The sequence below is a fragment of the Poecilia latipinna genome, unplaced genomic scaffold (genome assembly GCF_001443285.1).
Source record: "Poecilia latipinna isolate Pla-1442-1.1 unplaced genomic scaffold, P_latipinna-1.0 Scaffold324, whole genome shotgun sequence".
NCBI lineage: Eukaryota > Metazoa > Chordata > Actinopteri > Cyprinodontiformes > Poeciliidae > Poecilia > Poecilia latipinna.
In genome coordinates, this window is record NW_015112940.1 from 466,357 (window position 1) to 488,971 (window position 22,615).

Genomic DNA, 22,615 nt, shown 5'->3' on the forward strand with positions numbered 1-22,615 from the left:
AATCTAAGTTTCTATTGATCTGTTGCAAACATAATAAACTTTGTCTTGCATTCATGCATAAAATAAGCATTATTGTAATGCAGAGAAAACATCATTTAATAGTCATATATAGCACTGGTCATTATATTAATCCAATCGAACAGCAATCCCAGCAAAGCACATTCCCCAGGGAGGACATGTTCGAGCCGAGGGATGAAGTGGGCACTATGCCCAGAAGAAACAATGCTCACAGAGGGAAAAAGATCGGAGTTAAGAAGAAATGGAAACTATGGAATACAAAGTAAAAATAAGGTGGTACAAGAATGTTTATCACATCCTTATGAGTGGCATGGCTTAAAAGATTTCAAGTGATAGAAATATATATGGGTGTAAACGTTTTTATGCGATTTTTATATGAAAAAGACAAAAGTTTACAGAATCTGAATGAAGTGCATTGCCTTAAGCTCTTAAAGACATATTTTTTTTTTGTAATTAACCTTTTACCAGATGCATTTAACAATATGGCAATAATATATTGACATTGTTGCAATATTAAAGTCATAAATGATTTGACAATTTCCAAAAGTAAAATATCAAACTTGTCACTCCATCTATTCTCTTCAGATTACCCCAGATCATATCAGGAGGCAATGTGAACTTTATTTAGTCCCTTTTTGGCTCTGAGGGATCCCAACACTTGTTGAGGACAAAAAGCATATATAGCCCCTGTCCTATAAAAAGGCCTCTTCAGTTGCCTTCTTAGGCTCGTCATGTCCTTGATGACAAAGAGTTTACACCAGAATACTTGAGGACAAAATACCATAAATACTGGAAAACCTTTGTTTGAAGCAAAGACTGATCCCCAAATCAAAAGAAGCCATTCATCTTCTTTTCACAGTTGACAACCACGACCTCAGCCATCTTTCATCCGATCTGCTTCTGGAAACCACTGCAATCATGGTCTGAAGGTGCCAACAAAAACACATCTTCAGCAAAAAAGCACTCTATCAAAACAGATTAGGTCTTAATGTTCCCAAATCCAACACCATTCTCTCCCCATACAAGGAGATCCTGTCAATGAACATGATAAGCAGCATTGGTGACAAAGAGCAGGCATGGCAGGCTCTGTTCGTACAAGAAGCAGCAGTGACCAGGTCTCCAAAACACACATAGATAATTCTTTTGAATTCCCATGAGACCCTCAGCAATTCTGCAAGGGTGAAGATTTGATCCACAGTTCCACAGCCAGGATGAAATCCACATAACTCCTGAACTTCAGAACTGGTAAGAACTTCTCTTCTATCTTCCCTTTGTAATCTTCCTCAGGGAAGGGGAGAATGATTACAAGGCCTTCATTGGATTATTTTCATCCATTCTTAGTGCCCCGCATTTGGGAGCCTGCTTCCTCCAAGACGACAAGGTGGAAGATAAAGATCCTTCCTGCTCCCATCGCCTAAAAACATCCTCAGTCCAAGTCTGAAATCTCTTCCTGCAAACCAACAATAGTCTGAGATGATCCTTGATTCAATTTCCTAACTTAGCCAGTGCTTTTCCATGGCTTACCAAATTCCTCCCTTACCAGATTGTTTACTTGCGAAACCAAATAGTCCAAAGACTAATAAAAATATTTCATTCAGCATATTCAAAGCCTGAAATAAGTTAGAAAATGTATTGCAAATGTATTCTTAATTGAAGGACAAAGTGAAGTAGGAAATCAAAGAAATATATCTGAGTCTGTCATGTATGATAAATGACATGTTCAATACAGTTTTTCCATAAAATATTTAATGATATTTAAGTTATAAATTACTCTATGACTCTGACAAAGACTCTTTTTTTTTTTTACTTAGTCTAACCATTCAAAAAAAAAGGACTTTCCACACTATGAAAAGTTTTCTAAACGTTTGTACAACAATCTTGGAGTTAAACATGTTCCTCTCCACCTGCTGCACTTATTCTGAATCAGAATCATAATTGTCCGACTTTGTGAACACCAACAAGGCATTTAACTTTGGTGTCACATGCTCAGTGTATACAAGTTAAACATACCTTAGATGGAGAGGAAAGATAAAATAAACAGAATGCACACATATGTCTATCCAACGTTTCTTCCTAAAAGGACAGATTAGTATAGGGCAAACATAGTCAGGATGGTGCAGGATGAAGCGTAGCCCCAAGCAAACTGCACCATCTCTTGACCTGTTCAGGAGTGGGACTGTGATGTCCCTCAAATGTTTCAACACCAGTTGCTTAAAGGATTTTTTTTTACCACAGAGGTCAGGGCAACAGGACTAATCCTTTAATTACACAATTGGGGAATGGGTTGCCTGTGAAGTGCTGGAAGCAGGGGGAGCCTTACATAGTTCCAAAGATTTTAAAATCTCAGTGAAGATAGGGGACAATTTAACTCTGAAACTTTATTTGCTTAAACTTTAACAGTTATTTTATGTAAGCATGTCTCATGTTTTTATGTATTGTTCATACTGATTAAAAATAGTTTAAGCTGTCGTCGCTTGAGACCAAATTGAGTTATTTGGCAAAATATCAAGTCGTGTTTGCATTATGTTGGCTCATGCTTGGAGGATTGCTAGGTACCTTTTGTCAAAAACCCAGCATTTCTTTAGTGTTTTAATGCAGAACTAATTTACCAAGGGACATATGTCATTTGTTAAATGGCTCAATTCAGATCAGCTAACACTAGAAACCAAAGGAAGTAACAGTCACAACAATCCAGTAAAAAAATATCACACACCGGTATTCCAGCTGTAATAAAACATTGATATGATAACCCTAACCCTACTGTCAATATTTGGTTTGCAGTCGCAGATCCAGTCTTGCTAAAAAAAAAAACACACACACATACACCATGAATCATTTCTATTGTTTTCACACACCCACATATACAATCAGTCACCACTCAAATGCACTTGCAAACCGCACATGCAAACACTTACCATCACACACCATGCTGCCCTGTCCTCCCTTAGCTGTGAAGAGAGGCCACAATTTGGGTGCAGCCCAGAGTTTGTGACACTGAAAAGTGAATGGTATTTATTTAGAGTGCCGTGCAGCGAGAGATTCACAGTGGGGGGTCAGACTATTGATACTGACATGGGAGAAAGTTAAATCTGCATCTTGACTCTGCTTTTGCAGCTCCAGCATTCTCTATGTCCTTTATTATTAACATTAAAGTGCTTCCTGTGCACAGCACAAGCGTGTCCTTGTTGCATCACCGTTTAATATTTCCTCGAGGCAATGAAAAGCAGCTCAACACAGGAGTTTGATCCTTGTGCTCCTCTCTCGGGAGCAAGGTGAGAAAGGGTTGGGTTAAGAAAGGGACGGCTCCCAAAAACAGCTGCTGGCCTGCTGGATGCCGCAGTTGGTCCTCTGGGCGTCAAAAAGCAGGTAGGAGATTGGCTGAGAGGGGACTGAGGTTGTGCCCAGACGAACAGACTCTCGAGGAGGCAGAGTCACCTTCACAACTGGTTCTCCATCTGTCTTCGTCTTTTGTCCTGACTTTCTTTACTTACAGGTGAATTTATATGAACTGTCCGTAGTAATTAGAAGTTGTTACTAGTAGTATTTGACATAAAAACGTACATTTTAGAGATGAATCCAGTAGCGGTAGAATCTTCATGGCGTGGACTTGAAGCCATGGTGTAAAAATGACCTCTGGCAAAACAACACAGTAGGGTCATGGCTGTTTGCAAAGTGAAGGAAAATTGTCCAAGTTATGAAGATCCAAGACCCATAGAGAAGGTTCTACTTAAAAAATATACATTTAAGCACTAAGATATGCTCATGTATGTATTGTTTTTGATTCTCCAAATCCATGTGACAGACACAACTGACAACACTAGGAGATTGTCATCATACCTGTTGTTGGTGTAGTGTCTGATTTCATGCAAGCCCACCCCCATTGTGTCTGCATTTTTTTTTTCTAAAGTTCTGTTATTTTTGTATGTACAGTTTACTTTATGGGTCTTAAGTAAAGATGCCACAAAAGTTAGATTCACACAATTCCTTTAGTGTTTGACAAGTTGTTGATGTACAAGAAGATGTTGCTGGAACACTTCCTTTTTCCACTGAGTGGAAATACTATAGACAGTATGGAGACTTTTAAAACAGAAGGATATATGATAACTTGTGGCTCATGCGGCTTTGAAAACAGTAGTTACCCTTGTTAGAGGTGAACATATGTTACAGGTAGTCTGGAAAGCTGAAGAGAGTTGGCAGGAATAGTGTGTGAAATCTGCTGCCAAGGTGAGAGCACTAGTGCCAAGGTGAAACCTGAGTGGGCCATACAGCTGAGCTTTGCAGCTCAACATGTTCAATGTTAGTAAAATTACTAAAAAGTGATGGAAAACATCTGCAAATAAATTGAAAAAAAGGGGTAAAAAAATCCCTAAGTATGAATGAGACTGATCTGAGTAACTCACTACAGCAGAGTTGCTGGAAAAAAAGGACTAAATAAATAAAGAGCAGATTCACTTAAGAGTTTCACAGTAATTCTCCGTTCTGCAACAAAATATCTATTAAGCTATAAATATCCATCAAGCTGTGTTCACAGAGGGGGCTAATGTGGACCATGATGAGTGTGAGTGTGTGTGATGTGGCTAGATGGCAGCTGTAGTTCCTATTTGGGTGTGGGTGGTTGCATGTGGATGTGTGTAGGTTCTCATGTCTGTATGATAAATAGCAGCTAGATATTGGGTTAAGAGGCAGGGCAGCCCAGATGGACTTGTGTTCTGTGCCCACTTAGAAACACATTGCCTTACAGATAAACAGGCCATCTTACTTGGGATTACACCAAGAGCACATTCTAAGCATCACAGTATTCAGTCTCATTTTCACTCAGCATACCCAGTAAATCCAAGACAAAAATGCATTTTTTTTTTTTTTGAAAAACAAACTAGCCAATGGAAATTACCTGTCACTGCCTACTTTTCAAATACTTTCTATGTCCTCACCTGCTTCCCCCCCTTAATTTCATTCCATTTCCCCTTTGCGTGTTGCCCTGAATGAGTGGCTTTACTGGAAGGGTAATTTTCTCCATCTTTTTACCTCTTTTGGCTGATTGTGGGGTGAGGTAGTGCGTGGATGTGGGTGGTTGGGGGTGATGGAGATTTTTTTTTTTTAAAGGCAGAGCTGAGGGGTGTCTTCTGACTACCACATCCTCCTTCCTGATCCAGGAAAACACGCACAATTCCAGGACTCCAACACCCCCACATCCCACCCCATCCCCCAAACTCCCCACACCCACCCAGCCTGCCAGCCTCATCCTCAGCCAGGGACTTTCCAGAACTGCCCAGCCTGTCTACAGAGAGCAATAGTCAGCCCTGGTCAGACCTCTGAGTTGTGTGGCTCAAAGCATCATACTGTGAAACAGTGGGGCTAAAAGTCAGGTGGCCATATGATCAAATAATTTTACTCTTTAATCATGTTTATCAAAGAAATTCAACTTCACCCACAATTGTATGTGAGTCAACAAATAATCACACAATGCACCACCTAGATGGATCAAAAGTGCTTTTTGAATCTGTTCCCTCATAAAACTCCTTCAAACACTGGATGCAGTTCAGCAGGTATAATCACAGATTTCTAGCGCAGCAGCATGTGAAACCTATTACTCTTGATCATCTTTTTAATAAACATTGTAAATCAAAATAACACGTATGACTTTCTTCACCCTGTATTTTGGGAGGTCTGCTCACACAGCTGAGAAAAAGCAACTTTAGTGGCAAAATACAGAAAGGAGCAAAAGAGGTGTGTATTTTTTTCAGCAGGGAGTGTGACCGGTCAAGTCAAATCGAGTCGATGTAGTTCCCTTGAACTGCAGGAAGGCGAGGATTCTAGGTGGGTTTGCTGGCAAAAACAACTTTGATAAGCGAACAATGTTAATAAAGGCACAAATTTCTAACTCGTAATTTCAAGAGACAGAAACTGGAAAATATGTAAATGAGATCAAGATTTCAGAGATGTAGGTCCAATTTAAAGTACCGTCCACGCCGTTCTCCTGCTGCTAATTGATACTGCGCTGAACACGTCACCTTTATTTAATTCATTTGTAAAATGTTAAACAATTGAACTTGCATATCAAAAGTTGCAAACTAAAAAAAAAAGAAATTACAATTTAATATATTTCATATATTCTAAGCGTGAACTCACTGATGCAATAAGATACATTTGCTGTTTCTCCAAAATTGGAAAAAAATTATGTCAAAAATATAACAAAATAGAAAAAAGAAAAAAAAAATAAGTTAAAAAAATGGAAAGAACAAGTAGCGTGGGGATATGTTTTTACAGGAATAAACTGCACCAAAAAAAAAAAAAAATCATCAAAAACATCACATTTAAGACTAGCAGTAACTTTTTTAACCTTTAAATTATAACACTTCATTGGACCCACCACACATAAACCACCCTGTTATATATCATCAGATGCTGAAAAAAGCTTCATGGGAAAGTACCTATTTCTTAAGAGAGCTGTGACTAAAATGAAGTTGGCCACAATGTAAACAATTGTCAAAACGATGACTGACCATTTCCTTTTATAACTCTTTGTCCACTCATCCTGGTAGTGCTAATTCTCATTCCTTACATCTCCCTAAAATAAGCGAAATCAGTTCGTCTGAAAATAGCAACGCTTAGCCCAAACAAAACTCCTCTGACCATGGGCTTTCCGCTCAGGAGCAGGTGAAGGGGGTTGGCCTGCATTTCCCAGCCCTGAAAGGGGGCCTGAGGCTTGGGGAGGATGTGGAGGCAGCCACCCCTGCAATGCTCCAACCGAACAAGGACATTAGGGAGGACTTGTTTAGAGTAAAAAGTTGAGAACACTCAGCCTCCAGGGAGCAAAAACACATCAAACTTATCTATGAAGTTCCCAACACAGACAGAAAAACACTTGACAACCAGACAAACTAGATGAACATCCAAAACCTGCTGGAGCACAGCAAGAACACCGAGTACTTATTAAAGACCAGAGCAATTCCCCCACTGTGTGAGGAGATAACGTAGGAGAAAACCGCACACAGTGTGTGATCCCAGCACTTCCAGTAGTGTGTGACAGGACGGAGAGGAGGTCAGCATGATAGCAGCATCCAGGAAGAACCCCACCAGAGAAACCACAAAGAAGGACACGATCTGCAAACAACACACACCCAATACTGAATATGAGCTTCGAGTGAGTCGGTAATCTGCACACACAGAGACACCTTGCCTCTTTCCCCCCCACTGTCTCACACACATACACACAAGCCACATTATACAATTGACTATGAAAGGACATCAGGCTCATAACTCTGTTCCCTTGGGGCAGAAGAGACCCAGTCACTGTCAGCCGAAAAACAAAACAAAGAGATGGAAAAATAGAGCAAAATAAAGGCAGAAAAGGAGACAGGCTCTGTGTGATTAGAATAAACGGCAGAGAGATGAGGGGAAGCTGGGACAGAGGCTGCTGCCTCCGCTTTAATATAGTGGGGAAATCTTCCGATTTTCTTGCATGACTGAGAGGTCAACAGGTTTGGGTGATTTTCTAATATTCAGCCGCCTGCGGTTATTGTGTTGTGGCAGCTTGTGTATGCGCTTATATGTGCTTTATGTGAGTATGAGCCTTTGTGCTGTCTGGACATGAAGTCTACAGTGCAGGGTGACGGCAAGGGGGTATTGTAACAGGGAGACAGAAGAAGATACAGACTAGGAGGCACTCGTTTGTGTTGAAAAGATGGTGAAGACGGATAACGGAGAAAGAGAACAAGACTTTCTCTGCTGATGTAAACTACAACAACTGCCCCTCTGGAGAGCAAGCTGGCCAGCCACATACTTTCTATAACAAGCCTACATAAATCACTACTAATTTTAGGATTCAATACATTGTCCAATGACTGTTCTGCTCCATGGTTTACCTATAATATATTGAATTAACATATTCAGACATGCAGGGCTTTCAGAGGCGACAATCCGAAGTTGGAACTGTACTTTTAGTTCCTGTTTTAAACTAAAAGTACAAAAAAGGAATAATTGTCTTACATCCATTGTTATGATCACCACATAAAATGTTAAACACAATCAAATGAGCATCACAGCCAGTAATATTGACCTCTGTCACATATTCCAGCCACTACCATTCAACTTATGCAGCAGTAAGACAAATATTTAATGCCTTCAACTAGATATTATCCAATTTTAAATCAATGTAACAGGTTATGGACAATGGTTCTCTGTGGTGACCCTCTGGGTGTTTGAAAGTTACTGATTGACTCTCTCTGCGTTGTGTGGTCAGACAGAAAAGAATGGCTTCTACTTCACTTAGCGTAAAATTAGACAGAGCAAAAGCCTTAACCAAAGCACTGGTACATTTCATATTTAAGGATTGTATGACGCTATGTGTTGTTATGGAGGATGTAGGATTTTAAAATGTTTAAAATAAACCACCTCAACATAAAATATGTTTCTTCCCAACAACATGTCAGCAACTCAGTCATTTACAGAACCTTACAAGTAGACACAACTTGTGCTAAACTACAAATAAATAATTATTATTTATATTGTGAGATAGTTTTTTAAAAAGGACAAATTTGAGGGGTTTAGGGAGGAGGGTTATTATTTTGCTAAGTGACTAAAAATATTTCATCATCAACAATTATTCCCCACATCACTACATTATACTCTGATATGCTAAAAAAAACTGTAAATATGGATTATCTTATGTTCACTGTGGTCTTTATGGATTGGTGAACATTTTAGAAAAGCCAAATTGAAAACCAAGACCTCAAAACTGTAGACCACACCTAGATTATGGATCTTGGGTACTGTTTCACCTCCAGTGCTAATATCAATTAAACTAAGCTATAAAACTAAAGAGTCCCAAGGGCTCATTCTTAATTTACAACAGCTCTGATTAAACATTTCAAGTAGACTCTGAAATAGTAGTATTGATTTCTTTCTGCCATAAAAGGATTGGATATAAAGGTGCTATTAAAAGAGTTTATAGTAATTAATATTACTTTCAGAACCAACAAAAGATCCTACTTTGGTTAAGCTATATATTAAGTACTTTGGCTAATATATGGCTTGAGTTATTCTTAATATCACATCTCGGCCTTGACTGGAGGCATCAGGTGCGTCAGAAGCAGGTCTGGATTTCTTACGTTTGCAGATGTTCACACAAACATTCGGGTTTCTGGTTCGCAGAAGGCTTCGAGTGTTGAGGTCAAGTCAGTGCATTTAAATTTTAAACACATACATGAAACACAATGTATGTGTGTACTTGTGGGCTGATGAAGACACCACAACAAAAAGAGCAAAGTCTTAGATCTCGGAAAAAGAAATGGCTTAACTAGAGTGCGTGATTCAGCGACTTATGTCTGCATGTGTGCATCTGTGTGCCCTTAATGTACTTTTAGGACCGATACACAAACAGTGGGCAGCCATATGTTCCCATTATGAGGATAATGAGAAACATGTCCAAGGGGTTGAGACGATGGGATCAACAAACCAGAGAGGGAGCATATTACCACGTTATGTGTAAGTACTGGGGAGGGGGGGAGTTGTCATTACTCAAACACCAGAACAAACTGAACATATACCTCATAACCCCAGAGAGCATCCAGTTTCACTTACTTCAGCTTGGATTCACATTAAAAAAAAAAAAAGACCTAGAGCTTCTTGTCAGCCTGTGACTTATCTCAGTGTTAGAGACCAAAAAATGATATCAGGATTTAGCATTATTGAACAAGACTCATGACAGAATAATATTTTCAAGGAAAAAAAAAACAAAACAAATGAAAGAAATCGGTTATAGATCATCTATGAAGTAAATCAAATCTTGCATTGCATTACGTCATCTGTCCTCTGAATAACTTAATCTAAAGTTACGAAAAAGTTCTGCCAAGATGATTAACAAGCTACAAGAACTCCAAAACCAACAGTGCAACATCAGATTGAAGTCAATGTTCTTGAAGTTCTGAGACAAAGCACAGACAACTCTGTTCTTGAGAATGTTTAGGGCTTCAGACTTAGGACTAGACATTGACTATGCTATTCTGACAAATGAAACCTCTGAAGACTTTACAATGTGGTCATTGTCCTGCTGGAAGGTGAACTAACGTCTCAGTCTTTAACGACTTTTTTTTTCTTTAGGATTGTCCTGTATCCATCTCCAAAAAACGTCTCATCAACTCTGATGCAGCTTCATCGCCCCTCAACAAGAAAAGCATCAATACAGCTTTATGTTGTACTCATCATGCTTCACAATAGATATGGGGCGTTCAGAAGGATGTGCAGCATTAGTTTTCAATTATACATAGTATTTTGCGTATACGCCTAAAATTTAAAGTTGAATGTCAGATTGTTTAACTAATGGCTATCCCATCAGGGAATGCTCTATAAATCATGGTGGATGTTTTGTCTACACACTGAAAAATAAAGTTTGTTTATGGAAACGGCCACAGACAAGGGGAAATTTGGAGTGACGCAATGTGTCCCTACCCACATGTAGTGGTAAATTTAAAAAAATCCCATCAATATACACACTCCTCCCCATTTCTCCACCTTTACCAGCTTTGTGCCTGTTTCTTGTCTCTCAATATGTGTCAACACAAACACTCTAACAGCAGTGTTTATGAGAGAGGATTACAACATTACTACCACAGCTCTTGCACTTGTTTACTGGTATGCGCACTCGGAAAGACCCCACAAAAGAGAATAACAAAAGCAACATTTATCTTAGGTTACGTCACTTGGATATAATTAGCTATACACCAGCAGCATGCAAAGCTACAAATGTCTTTTAGGGACAGTGAAAGTAAAATTAAGTTGTGCTCAATGAGAGCAGCAAGTGCAGATGTGAAGGTTTCAGCTGTGGTCACATGAAACGGCTCCAGAACTCGTCATGAACCAAGAACGCCAGCTCAGCTACACACTGCAACACTCACCTGTTGACTCACGCCAATGATATCATTGTGTCTTTTTTAGTAGCATTGAATTGAACTGGTGTTCAAAAGAGTAAAAACAGGGGACAGAGGGACAAGGGAGTCATATGAACATTAGGTCATCGCCTGCAGGTCCATGGGGACACGGCACGTAGCTGGGTCAGCAGATCTCACACCTGCATGAGGCATAGCGCTGAGTAGGACTGATGATTCCATCACGGTCCCTGAGAAAGAAACTCACTGGCATGGAGAGCCGAGGCTTCGAGGAGTAGGAGCAACATCAAAGACCAGAGAAAAGAGAGGAGAAGAGCGGTGGAGAGTGTGTAACAGTGCGCATGAACAGAGAATACATCTGCATATGAGTAAGCCAGTACAGTATGCTGTGCAACCAAGACAGAATGGAGTGTACGCATGTGTGCAAAGATCATAAGCAGAACTAAGTGCTGCTGAGTCAGATATATCTGTTCATTTCCTCAGCAAGCCCTGTGAGCAGCACTGATGTGGTCACACCAAGCTGGTATGGCCCAAACCAAGCCAAACCATACAAAATGAGAGGAGAAAAAAAAACAACATGCAGCTCACCAGCTGCCTCCCGCCAACTCACACGAGCTCCAATCAAAGCTCCCACTTAGGGGAAGGCGGCCGTTTTCCAGGCAGAGCCACAGCCCAGTCCAGGAAGCCGCTCTGTGCACCTGGATTGAAATACAAGGGTCAACAAGAATTTATAGTTACAATTACAACTAAAAATACTGGCAAGCAGACAGACAGTCTGTATCTCCCTTCCCCATCGTGTGCATTCAAATTGAAAAAACACTTCTTTTCAAAAGACAAGGATGAGTCCAAGATGGATACTGTAAACACGACATGAGTAAATGCTTAGTGGTCCCACAAGTGCATGTGACTGTTCTTAATGAATCATCTTTTTAGGGTTGAAATCCTTGTCTTAAACTGATGATTCACATTTGTTTTTGAATCGGGAAGGAGCTGCAAGTCTTGCAATTTAAAGCAAAAACAGCCACATGTTTCTAATTTCAACCAAAGAGTTTCATCCAGTTGCTGTCTTTAAGCTACACCCCCATATTCTCATTTTGCCCAAATAATTAACTCCCACACAGACACTCACACAGGACTTGTAAAACACCGAACACTGCTTTATCTAGCATTCTGCACAAAAATGTTTACATTCGTTGTGTTTTCATATTGCTTTAAAGCATCAGCTGTTTGTCACTGTGTTATGCATGTATAGCCAGATATATTCTCACACACAAGAGTTTGACTTTGCATAATTTTCCTTCCAGTCAAAAAGTCACAACCTAATACAAAAGTCTTGCTACTTGTTAGTTTCCCTGGCAAGCCACGGAAACTCCATAGCAACCAAACACAACAACGGGAAAGAGAAGTGGTTCTGCGAGCTAGTTTGTGTTAAAGTGTGTTTAGCTGGATAAGTCTTTCCATGAAAATACACTAAGCTAAAAAAAAAAAACAACACACTACATTGCCAAAAGTTTTGAAATGCTTGCCTTTACACACATGGACACACTTTAATGACATCTCATTTCTAATACAAAAGCTCTAATATGGAGTTGGCACATCCACTGCGGCTATAACAGCTTCAGCTGCACTGGGAAGGCTGCCCACTGGGTTTAGCAGTGTGTTTATGGGGATATTTTACAAATTTTACAGGACTGGTCCAATATTCTTTGTTGGTACTCTAGCAAATAATGTTTGGACAGTGACATTGGTATTCCAACAGGTTCTAGTAGCACAATAGGTGTGTACACTGAAGTGCCAAAGTTGTTTCTACATATTCTGACCAATTTCCTCTCGTCCATGATGACCATTTGAGTCAAATGTGTGAAACATGAACATGACTGAGTCTTTAAGGGGTACAATTAACCCAAACTCGTTTTAAAATTAGTTTTCTCTCCTCACAGTGGAGGATGGTTGTTTACAGTGCAGGCAATTTTGGGTAAGTGTCACAGCTTCAAACTGGCACTTTACATTAAAGATTGGGTAATATTTAAAACTTCAATAGAGTCCGCGCCTCCAGGAAGCAATCGATTCTAAATAGCCAAGAGCCCAGAGATCCTATGTGAAGCTTCCCCAAATTCTTGAACTGATTTTGCTTAGTAATCCTTTCAAGGTTGTGACTATCCCCATTGTTAGTGCAGCTTTTACCTTCCACTTAACTTTCTATGAATTTACTTACAGACATCAATTTGAACAAGCATCTTCGTTAGCAATGGCCTTTTATGGCTTTCCATCCTTGGGTGGAGAGTCAATTACTGCCTTCTTGACATCTGACAAGTCAACAGTCTTCCCCAAGATTGTGTCTTACTTATCCAGACTGAGAGACCATGTAGAGGCTCAGGAAACCTTTGTCAGTGTTTTGAGTTAATAAGCTAATTAGCATGTGAGATGTAAATAAGCACAGATTCTCCATACTGTCCTCAATTTTGTCTCATATTTTCCTTTCCCATCTACTTGTTCATGATTAAAGACTAAATCCCTACAATTCTGCTCACTGTTGTCCCACTCTTCTTTCTCCCCTTATGTCTCGCTTTCTCTAATTGCCTCTTTTACCCTCAAGGTTTCCCCTGTCCTACACCATTCTGGATCCCACAGCTCTGTACAGATCACTGAAAATTTACGGGCAGAGGATAAGCATCAGATTCTGCACCCATCCACTACGCTTTAAAGCCAGGGGGCCACTTGATGGCAGAGTCCCTGTGGAACAACAGAAACCTCTGAATTAAGTGTATTAATCCTAGTGGAAAAGAAAGCTTGAACTAAGACACTCACAGATTTTTTATGAAATTCTTTAGGGACCAATGTGTATTACACTGCGACCAATTTTCAGTTGTGCTTTGAAAACAGTATAGAAGACTACCAGAAATAATTATTCTAGTACAGCTTGTAATATTTAAGACCCAAAAGGCTAAAAAATGGTGCCGTTTGCCCATTAGGGTAAAAAAAAAAAATAATAATCCTTTGAAAAGGTTTTTTTTTAAAAAAAAAAAAAGATGAAAAACCTTCATTTTTTCTTGTACACCAAGATGAAATGATGAAGTTTTGCACTATTTACTAATTTGATGATTTCTGAAGAGTCCGTTGGTTGGACCAATGGGCACACCGGACTTTTCAGACGTTTCACCTTGTAAAGATTAAAAATTCCTCAGCACAAACAAAATATTTGAGAATGTGTTTATGGACACAAAAAATTAGGCCATACATTCCCAACTAGAGGGTCTTTAAATGTGCACAGCCACTGACACACCCTCTTTCCATACCTCTCATTTTAGAGGCAACTTTTTCCAGCATCAAGCAAAACATCAGTGCTCTGTTTGGTTTAATTACATATGTGCCACTGATGTGAGTACCTGGGTTTTTATTTTGTCTTTGTGCGCGTCTTAGAGCGATGGAGCACACCTCAGTGTGATCCTTAATAAGTGCCCTCAGTGTACGATACAAATTCCTACAAGGTGGAGATAAATACACAGCGGTCCCCGCCCTCCCTCCAGATCCCGCGTTCGTTCTTTCTTTCTCCTGTCCTCCTACACACACTGGCTCTTTCATGTGCAAAGCAGATGGAGTCAATTGACATGCTAATGAGACAACGGCTGCTTCACAGCAGTTCTGCAGCCACAACACCGTACATACAGATGCATACAGTGGCTTGAATATCCTATGCTCTTTTGACTAGGTCCTCCTCACAAATACACATGCACACACCCTTACATGGCCTTTATTAAACAAAAAGCGCATGGCATGTTTCTTAAAAGCCATATATACATCTTTAAAAAAGTATGTGATAGTGTCTGATTGTATGCTGAGTAAAGCGTCCATATAGAAAAGTACATAGTGATAAGAGATCCCCCTATGTGCATGATGTATGAACGCCATTCCTGAATTTCACCTTTCATATTTTCATAAGATATAGCCAGAGTGCTTTCTGAAATGTGGATAGCTGAATTTGATTATTCATTCAGGAATATTATGAAATGGGTTCTATTGTTTGGTTTCTCCCATTTATATGGGTCACGTTCAAAAGCAATAGTCCAAGGTTTTAACATCTCATGGAGAATTGTTCAATCCTTTGTTTAGACAAGTGGTTCCCAAACTTTTTCTCCTGTCCCCCAGTGGTTTCCAAACATTTTCTGGACCCCCCCGCCCATGGATTACAAAAAGCGGACTTGTTGAACAACGTGTTTTAGTGGGGGGGGGGGATAGAGGGGGGGGGGGGGAACAACTTTTTGGGGGGCAAAATGACATCAACATCAGTAGCCTTCAGGCTACTTGTTAAGCTTAAGGTGCTGTATTGACATTAGCTAGCTAGTCATCTTTTAGCTAACATTACCTGCATCCAACAGCTTTACTCAACTCAGTTGGTTAGTTTGGGGGAAAAACTGTGAAAATGTTTTTGAGTTTTGCTGGTTTGCTGCCATGATTCTAACACAAACCTGCGTAGCTCCGCGCAGCAGCAGCAGGTCTCCTTCACTGCCGTACAGGTGTAAACCCAGTGCGAGTGTCATAGCGCTCATGTTGCGTTTAAAGGCGGCTCGGAAAAACAGGTTACCACATGTTAACAACGGATTAAACAGTTTTAACTGCAGATAAAAGTGACAGAGGACACAAATATGGGAAATGTGGCCTCTACTGTATCAAATTGACATAGGAATAACAGAAAGTTGGCCATTCTAAGGTAAAAACCCAGCGCATACAGTGTTCATGTTTTTTTTTTGTTTTTTTTTTGTTGTTGTTTTTTCCATTCAGACGGCTTCCCGCCACCTCCCCCCTGCAGTTTGGGAACCTCTGGTTTAGCCTAAGGTGATGTGTGGCTTTTATTTTACCGAGGTAAAAATTTGAGAAAAATCTTAGGCTCCCAGAAATTAGAATTTCTCTAAAATTATTTCTAAAAGCATCTCTTGGTTTTAGGATTTAAAAAAAAAAATAGCAGTCACACCTCTAACAGAAATGTCCTGTGGGCATGCATTTCTTCAATAGGGATAGAGAAGCTGATCAGGGTTGATGGAGGGCGAATGGACCTGAATACTGGAAAACCCTGATAATTCTGTTTGACACTTAGCGTACAATCTGAATGAGCTTCAGTCAAGCTTTACAAAACCCGACAACAATGTTCAGATTTCTAAAAACCTTTGAAAACCAATAACCCCAAACATGAATTCAAGTTTATAGAAATAATGTGACAAACTAAAGTACGTTCAAGGGATGTGAATACTTTGCAGAAGTTCTGTGAGAGTTTTGGACAGTGCTGTTTTAATTTCATTTATTCATTCATAAAAATAAATCTGAGATAAACTCATTCCTAACCGTCTGCCTATTTGCTAATGTGACTGCAGCAGATCAGCGTTTTCTGCATCTCAGTTTTTTATGGAAAAGCACTAAGGTGCTCGTTCAGGCCAACATGTTCAGTTGCCATCAAATTAATGGAAAGAAGTGAACGTCTGAAAGAGGCTTTACAGTTATAGAGCAAGCTGCATCGGTTTGGCATCAGCCAGAGATGCAGCCCTCCGTGATTCAATGTGGCCCTCATATATTTCATCTGTCTTCTCCCACTGCTGCATTCAGTTTAGTCTCACTGTTCTATGTTTGTTCTTTTCCTTTATTAATGTTCAGAGCTTTCAGGGAATTATCTTTTCAGAACAAGTTCAAATGTTTAAACTCGTAACCATGTCAAAGTTTGTTGTTTTTTTTTTTCATAGCAATGGGTCTGTTATACTAGATCCTTCTGGGAAATGCTTATCACCTCCGTGGTGTTTCCTTCATTTTCTGTGGACAGAACTGTGTTATCAGCCTAAAGATGAGGGAGGATTCCTGATAGTTGAGCTAACCGTGGCTAAGAGCATATGGAATACATATAACTCCTTACCTTCGCATAGCGTTTTGGACTTGTTACTGATAAAAGTCTGGACGGTTCTTTTTATCTTTGCTCTGAAGAAAGAACACAGTGTTCATTTCTTTGAAAAGCGTTATGGGAATGTCCATTCCAAATATCTTTGAACTACTCCATTTAATGCCTCCTTAAACCATGTTTACAAACCACTTCTTTTTTTTTTTTAAAGGCATCACTTTAAGAGCCATTTATGAATAAAACTAAATGTTTAATATGGTTGTGTCTCCATGGATGTTCGATAGCTATTGACAGTGTAGGCTAGGCTAGCAAGAACCCTAAAATGTTCAGTTTTAGTAATATAATGTACTGTGGATAAAAAAAAAAATACAATACATTCCATTGTTTATGTAAAGACATTTCTGTTTTGCTATACCCATTTTCTTCTTCCAACATCTTGATAAACTCTAGATCCCTTGGTGGCTTATATCTGCCACTATCCCACACGTTTTATAAAAAAAAAAAAAAAAAAGATTCTCAAGTAAATTCCTCATTCAAAACCCAAAATATGGGTTTGGCCATAAGAGTGGTGCCATTATGAAGTTTTTGCAGATTATGTCATATTTTTCTAGAATGTTGCAAAAATATTGCAAATATACATTTGGAATTCAAAACCTGTTTGCCAATATATTCACATGTGTCATGAGTTCACACTTTGCATTCCAGAAGTATTCAACCTTTTGGACAACTTCTTCCTAAAGTGGATATCTTTGCAGAAATGTAGCCTAACATGTCTCATAAAAACATAGAAATGAAGATTGATTAAAATTTAGATTTTTTGCAAATGACTTCTCCTTAGGAATGTACACCAGCAATTTCACCATCGTATGATTTTTGAAATATTTAGACCTACCATAGCTATTCTTAATCCTTGAGCCTTACATGCCTATATGACAATATACACCACCCTGCCTAACAGGAGTTGTTTCATAGTTTCTTCTGCACCATATAGATCATGAGGCCTACAGCATTGTAAAATAATTGCCCCATGAGATTTTTTGTTCTTTCTTTACTGAAATTACTATTTCAATCAAGTGTTCAAGACCTTATATTACATATATTCCTTTTGGAAACAGACAACATACATTTAAGCACTAAATTATTTATACTGCAGGAATATTATGTTTAATAGTTTTATTTTCATTCCATCAAGAAGGTTTTTCTGATAAAGAGTGTGACTACTAATAAAAGGTATATATATATATATATATATATATATATATATATATATATATATATATATATATATATATATATATATATTAAGTTCATAGAAAAAAAAAATATTTATTTGTTTTTAGAAGAAATATTTTTAAAATGTCATGCAATTTTATGCAATTTTTTTTAAGAATTTGAAAATTATGCAATTTTTTAATAATCGGGAAATACTGCATGACAGCAATCATTGCAGCTGGCAGGATTTTTTTAATGTTTCATTGACAGTCTGACAATTTATGCCAGATTATGGGCTTCTTTTAAGTTGGAAGGCTTCCTTCTCATTACTCTAATAATTAGCTCCTTCCATGGATTCTCGAATAAATTCACTTCAGGACTTTTATCTCTATTATGGTACAATTTATGATTACTGTAAACCTAAATCTGCCAGGAAAATGGATAATTTTTGGATCAACTATATTTGAGAAAACTAAATGCAGAGGACAGTCAGCATGTTTACATCTTTGTGAGGAGGACATCGCCGACTTGAGTCAAGATTTCAGAAAAGAAACCCACAGCAGAGTCTGTGTCTTGAGCAGGACATGTTATGGCTACGTTACCGAGTGAGTGAACTGAGGAGCACTTGGGGCCAGATTAACAGGTGACATTTACGAGGGTCTGAGTGTGTGTGTGTGTGATGCTGGCAGTGTGGGGACCTGAGTGATTTAGAGTTCCTATCAGCAGACAGGAGTCAACTACTCCCACTACTCCCCACACGAAAAGGGCAGGCTTTATGGCCTGATCCTGATATATGCCCTTCCACGTAGCAACTTTTATTTAGGAGGCCCCTGTTGAACTGCCATCTTCTCTGGCTCACTATTTATGAACTTATTAAAAGACTGATTTGGTGTTATTCACTGGTTGGGTAAATTTTACTGAATGTAATGAACCATCTAAACCTTACTTGTTTCCATAGTTCTTCCTTCAATTTGTTTTGTTGATTTGAAATTTTAACTGCATAACAGAATAACAAATTACAGGTTTTAATGACTATTATACATTTCTCTCACAAAAATTAGCCAATCATGAAAACAGTGTCTGAATATAATGTAAAATGCTTTGGAGTCATCTGGACCTAAACACGCAGTTCTTCGGTGGTTGTTATTATATGTAACACTCAAGAATAATAGTTATATATCCTTGCCTCTTCATACCATTTGGCATATAGATATTTACCCCCCAACCCACAGCAGCTGTAAAACCGGATCACAGCACTGTTTTTGTTGAATGTTGAAGTCAGAATGATCTTCCCCAGCCTTAGTCTGATTTTTTTTTTTTTTTTTCGGATGCATAAAAAATTATATGATGGCCACCAGAGATGAGCAGCAACTAGTTGCCTTCACTCAGCTACATTTATTTGAGCAACTTCTTTTTGGAAAAAATACACTTTTAATAGTTTTACATCACTGTACTTTTAATATGGCTTGAGTAATACTATGATGAACTATTGCTACTCTTATTTGAGAAACATTTCTGGACATGCACTTTATCCAACACAAGTAACTTTTGATGAAGAAGGAGCAAAATATTTAACCAGAAATGTATTGTAAACAGAGACAAACCTACAGTCCACGTTAAAAGTTCATGTCAGTACCAACTTAGTTGTTTTAATGTTATTTTCCGTTTGCTGAGCTTGTTGGTCCTGTTGAAGACACAGTAAACACTATATATTGTCACTGGAAGTACATGTCCCTGTTCTAGCATATACACACTACCTGCAGTAAGTATTAATTATAGTTTTTTAAGATTACAAAATTATTACTTTTACTTGAGTAAAATATTTTGAAGCAGTGCTCTTTTTGTTTGAGTAAAATTTTTCGGTACTCTAATCACATCTAATGGCCACAACCCCAAAGCTGTGGCTTTGTTTACCAGCTCTCTGAACGTCATAATCATGACTACCAGGATCATCAGTCAGCAAAGTTTTACTGCCAATGCAATATCACAGATTAACTAAAGGTCATAAACTTTGCGAGAGTACAACTTAGTGTCTAGATGAGTTTGATGATTCCAACAAGGAATACATCAGGCAGATAAAGGCTACTGTGAAAAAATATATGCAAATTGTGCAAACTACTAACACTCTTTAAAGCAGACGTGGTTTTAACAAGACAAGCAGAAATTTGGTTTTCCAATCCTTCATACTGGTGATAATCAATGTGTGTACACACAGTGAGCTCAACATATTATGCGGGTCAAAAGTAGACAAAGAGCACTTTGAAACTTTCAAGTCCAAATTGATCTTATAATGAATTTAATTCATGCCTGTAACACTTTTTATTAGTATCTGGAGTACAAATGAACACAAACACATATTGAGTGGATAAACAATAAAAAGTGCCTGTTGTGTTTCAGCATGCTGTGTCCCTGAACTGCAGGCACTCGCCATGTCTAAATAAAGACATACACCCCTAGTAAAAAAGTTTATTCCACCTCTCCGTCTGTTACACACATAAGAGCACTACCACATATACACAAAAATACTTAATTATGGTACTTTCAGAAATTGCAGTAGTGTATGGCAATCACATTACAGGTACTCAGAGTTATGGAATATGGTGATAATATTCTAATAGTCCCAGTAAGAATAGTCTTGGGGCTGCCAAAGTGGTTCAGATCATATAAAATACAATGTACAGCTGCATGTTTGTTTGTTTTTTCAATTCTATTGATGTGTATAGTATCATTTCACAGCCGAAGTTCTTGGAGAACGGCACAAAAAAAAAAATCCCACATCCATGCAATCCAATTCAGTTCAGGTTTAATATAATACATCTAAAAGTCTCTGTAATTCAATAGAGTCACACCAATTTCTATTAAGTGATTTTATTGCAATGCTACATTATTTTATGAAATATTTGTCCATACTTCAAACTGCCTAGTCTCAGTTTCAGGTGCATGGGAGATGAGTGGGGAGATAAGTAGTCTTCCAGAATATCTCGGTGTCAACTTCAGGGCATGTGGCTGTAGCTGACGGTGCCTATTACATCACTAAGGATGGCATCCAATGAGTCCTAACTGGGCTAAACCACAATTAGTTTATCTAGAAGCAGAATGCTTTTATTTGGGAGCATAATTTCAGATCCCACAAAGCTAACTTTTTTTATACAGTCACATTGCATCCAATCTTCAGCTCGTCTTAACTTTATTTTTTTTAAAAAACTCACCAAAAAAGTGCCCTTTTTGGTGACAGGTACAGAGTACAATAGTTTAAATATAGAAATCCAAACAGTACACAGCAACACTCCAAGTCACATCTCTACACTCCCTCTCACAAAACCTTTTCAAAACGTACATTGTACACTTTTTGCCACCTAGATGTGATTTATGTAATGACCAAGGAAGCGTGGGGGAGTTTAACGTTGACACACTGCTGTTAGACCTCTGTGCTGCCAACCAAGGGGGTCGTAGAGCCAAAATGGTTCCAGTGTCTAAAGGTAAGCTGGCATGGTGAGACCAGTGAGCCATAAGACTTAAAATTGTAAAAACCAGCAAAAAGTGCAGTTTCTAACAGCAAAAGAAGTAACTGTAGATTGTTTTCCAAACTGCAAAAAACTGCCTGTCTTTGAATCATTCAATGTTTTTGGATGACTAACAAGAATGTTGTGACACTAAGTCCTTCCTTTACCAAGGAGGATATGGGGTAAAGGTCAGATAAGCATTTTTGTTTAGTGTTGTAGATTAACAGCACAAAGTTACATCTTACTCCTAAGGTGAACAAAACACTGGAAAAAAAAGGGGTTCATCTCATGCCATAAAATAGAACAACAAATTCAATAAGACAACTAGACTTGATAAGAATCCATTTTAAAGTTAGTGCAAATTATTATAATTATTTTTGTCTGTAATAGTTTTGGATTCTGTATAACCAAAGAAAAATTGTATCCGCATGATCATCACCAAGTTAAACTTGGTCTTGGTTTGGGCTGGACTCTGCCAGCGTGGCCTCATCACCAGTCCTGTTCTAAAGGTGCAGTCCTGCAGAGGACGGTGTCTGGTTTGCTGGTTTGGGAATCTTAAGTGAATCAGCTTTGCTTTTTGGAGATGATGTGGTTGTGATTGCATTTTCTGCACCACAATGCAAGAGTGAATACCTTTAAGTCTGAGGTCAAGGATTTTTAAAAAGAAAAAGTTGATGGAGGTCAGTGTCTTGGGTAACAGGTAGTGGTATAGGTACAACAGAGCAGAAGATAGCCAAAATCCAAATCTCTCCATTTGTCAGAGACATTCACCTATGGTCGAGAAATGGACACTGTGACTGAGGATGAGAGGCAAGACACAAGCTACTTCAGTTAGCTTCCTCCATAGGATGGCTGAGAGATAGGAAGAGGAGCTCCACCATTCAAGAGGAGCTTGAAGGATAGCTGCTGCTCCTCCACATCAAAAGGAGGCAGCAGATATGTTTAGGGGATCTGCTCAAGACTCCTCTTGGGCAGCTCCTTTTGGAATATTTCTGAACACCTCATTATGAAGAGACGCCAGGGCAGACCCAACACATGATTGAGTGATTGTCTTGCATTGGGATTCTCTAGGGCAGGGGTGTCAAACTCAATTTCACTGAGGGCCACTTCAGCATATT

General features: G+C 38.8%; 1 long non-coding RNA gene across 5 annotated transcripts in view; it reads right to left on the minus strand.

Annotated features, from left to right (window-relative positions):
* The window catches only part of LOC106949091 (uncharacterized), a 252,975-nt gene that overhangs the window by 127,211 nt on the left and 103,149 nt on the right, over positions 1-22,615 (minus strand). For 2 of the 5 annotated variants that reach the window (XR_001425320.1, XR_001425317.1), the window contains one exon: positions 11,493-11,602. The exons of the other annotated variants lie outside the window; for them this stretch is intronic. This is a non-coding gene — a long non-coding RNA (uncharacterized LOC106949091). The remainder of the gene's footprint in view (positions 1-11,492; positions 11,603-22,615) is intronic. 5 annotated transcript variants of the gene reach the window in all.